The sequence below is a fragment of the Buceros rhinoceros genome, unplaced genomic scaffold (genome assembly GCF_000710305.1).
Source record: "Buceros rhinoceros silvestris isolate BGI_N320 unplaced genomic scaffold, ASM71030v1 scaffold7139, whole genome shotgun sequence".
Lineage (NCBI taxonomy): Eukaryota > Metazoa > Chordata > Aves > Bucerotiformes > Bucerotidae > Buceros > Buceros rhinoceros.
The window spans coordinates 6,708-10,271 of NW_010430855.1; positions in this window are offsets into that span (position 1 = coordinate 6,708).

Here is a 3,564-nt window from a genome sequence, read left to right on the forward strand (position 1 = left end):
CTGAGCTGGGTTTTCTATTGTAAGTTACGGATCAGAACTGGCACAATCGACAGCGCAGACAGACATGCATCTGTACTGTAGAATGAAATGTTTAATACTGCCTGTTCCCTTACAGGGTTTTTTTCAGCACTACTACACACAAACCATTTAATTCTACGTTACTTAGAAGTTAGGTGTAGTTTTAGCTCAGTTTCATGTAAAATAGCAATATATGATGACCATCTAACTTCAATGTTTTCACCTTCCTTCCTTTTTCTTATAAATACTAGTAAAAAAAGCCTTGGTCTTAAGTTCTCGGTTTCTCAGTACAAAGGTGGTTGGTTTTTTTTGGATGCTGGGATGCATGATAAAGTAGCATATGTAGGCTAACTTTTAAGCAAAGTGACTTCAGTGGCGTGCAAGGACAGACACGATTCAAATGTGTGGTGCTAACAGAAATATTTAAGACCTCTTTTTTTTCAGTAAGAATTTAAGACATTGATCTTACAAAGCCTGGTATAGAACACTTACATTCAGAAGTGTTCACTCTTATAGTATCACTCTAATTTTGTGTGCCTATAGACAACTTCTACACAAGTCCAAAGCACATATATTGTAAAAATAGCACGGTAACAGAGGAGCTTTACAGCTGTTAAGTCTGCCAATAAGGAAAAATTGTACCAGTACATCTAATAGATTGGACATGTTTTCAAAAGTTACCCCATGAATCTTTGATAGTTTAAGTTAAAAAAACCCCACATGAATGTTCATTTAAAGTAAATGGAAAGACCTCACCTTGCACTGAAGTTAATTGATCTAGTCTCTAGAACTGCAAATCATACTTACCCAAGTTCTTTTTCTTGGTATCAAGCAACTTAGGATACATTGTCTAGCCAGATACTAATGATGGGAGAAAGCCAGAGTTTGAACAGATTCTGATTTAAGATACAGATAATGAATCTGCTTTAATCTAATTAAGAGAATTCTCGCTCTTAAAATACTTAAATATCTTAAAATACTTCCCCGTTCTGTCTTTACTAAGCTTTATTTCTCCATTACATGAAGGCAATATATCTTACTACATAAATGCTGTCTTGATATTTTTTCCTTCCTTCTCTCCAGAACCAGCCCCCCACCCCCTTTTTTTTTTTCTAAGAAGGTAATCAAATCCAGTACATAGCAAAAAGAGCTGTGCTAAACATTGCTACTACCCCACCTGTAGTCTTTTTTCCAAGCAAACAGCAATGAATGACTAACAGTTAGTACCATTTACGTCCACATGGGAGTGCTAAGCGTGTACCATAGAAAGTTGATTTACAGTGGTTTCAAGTATATGTTAATAATTTCTAGCATTGAAATTAAGCATCTGTAGCAGCACATTTCTTTAAATGCTCAAGTTAACCTTTCAAATCCAGGTTTACATTTAGGTCAGGCATTTAAGAAAGCTTGTTTCATAAATGCAAAGCACCCAACAGCATCTAAGTCATACTGATGTAGGCCAGGAGTACAACTGTAGCGCCATTTTAAGTGTCTGGAAGGTTCAACATGTAAATGGTTTCAGTATAGAGAAGCATTTTATTTACAGTCACAGTAGAGGTGCAGCTCATGTGACATCTGTAAGAGATTATTGTAACTCTAGGAAAAAAATAACTGAAGTACTGCAAAACATTAGGCATACACAGCCCAAATAAACCTACAGTCAAGTGATCAGTATGTTAAGTGAAGTGTAAATTTCTCCTTTTTACCTATTGCAGTCCCTTTTCCTCTTGGGATGAAGCCATGTCTTCAGCTTCATAGTGATCATTTTATGTAAATACTAAGTTCTTAAAATTAAAAATTTTAAAGTACTAGCTCTGGCTTGTATTGGATAAAGTACTATTGCAGTACACACTACCACATACCATGACTTAGCCCATTTCATCACCTTACACATAGGCTGAATGAGTCTTCAAATACATCTATACCATCCAACTTTGCAAAAGCAATTTAAAGTTATTGAGAAAGAAGTGGGGTTTTCTGCTAGTTAAACATACACTCCCTTTTGAGGGCTTTGATTGAATAGAGAAAGTTTAAGCACTTAGAGGACCAAGCCAAAAGAGGAATCAAGTATCTTCAGCTAGCCCTGCCATGTCAACTTTTCTTTCATATTACTATAGAAGTTTCCATCAAATTCAGCAGTGAATGAATGAAAGCTTACACTGCTCAGAAGCATAATCTTTACTTGGTTCTACTTAACCACTTTCATATTTTTTCCTTCCAGAAATAGGAATAACTGTAAAAAAAACCCCTAACACCTCATCCTGCATGAGGAAATTCGACTTTGCAGATATGTTACAGAAATCCCACTGAGACATGGTGGTAGTTATACAGACAGTTAGCTATCTAGAGTATCAAAGTATTTATTATTCAGCCACCAGATGAAAACCACTGTTCGAGCTCCTTACTGGAACACTTTTCAACATGTTATTTGCAAGACATGGTTACCACTAACTAAATTTGTTCACTATTTCTAGAAGATAGTATTACTACAAGTGGTTTAACATGACCATATTTAAGGTATCACAAAGCTTAGAATTCAGCTTCAAAAAATATACTATATTCTATGAAGCAGTATTGATATAGCAAGTATCTCGGGAAATTTACAGACTGACACTAAGCAGATTCATTTGTAAGATACAGAAAAAGGACCTTCATATGAAAAATGTTTTGATACCAGCTTTTTAGCTGCTCAAGGTCTGTCAGGAGCAAGCAAATGAAAACACATATGGTGTATGCCCATATACACATAGCTTTCAGGGACATGTTGTAAGATTCTAAGAAGCTTATTTTAAATAATGAAACCAAACATCAGCAGAGTTTTTCTTAGCTAAGTTTTACCAAGGACATATTGTAAGGAACATTGTTTATTGTATTACTTTAATGCAGAAAATATTTGCACAAAAATATTTTAAATGCACATCAATACTCTCATGTACAACTCTTTAGCAATTGATCCCCTTAACTGGAAAAAACCCAGAAACATTTGAATAATCTGTATTGCATTGTATAACTTTAACTGGACTTGTTTTTTAAAAGTTGTCATTATTTAAACTGTGTTCACACTTGTCACTCAGTTCAAGACATTCTTAAAATAAGCAGCATTTTTCTTTATATTACTATCACTTCAACACAATGCAATTTTGTCTTTGCTAGCAGGTTTTACTGAAGATTTGAAAATAAAACTGAGTTAATTAACTGCAGAAATTATTACAGAACATAAACAGTTAAGCACAGTATGCTAATTTTCTACTTTGCTTTCCCAATAATACAAAACAAAACAAAAAACCCAACAAGAACCAGGTAGCTGTTAATTTGTGGTTTTGTTACAGGTTTACACTATGGTAATTTCTCACATTCTCAGCCAACTTGCTTAAATAGCCAATTTAGTTGGACTGAAACCCTGGAAAACAAAAAAAGGAATCTGCATGTGAGTTCTACCACAGTGCCGTTTAATATGAAATGGTTTTAGGTAATAACTGAAGAAATGCTACTGTTGTAGGTATTCCACCTTGGCACTTTCTGCCCCCTCCCCCCCCTCCCCCCACC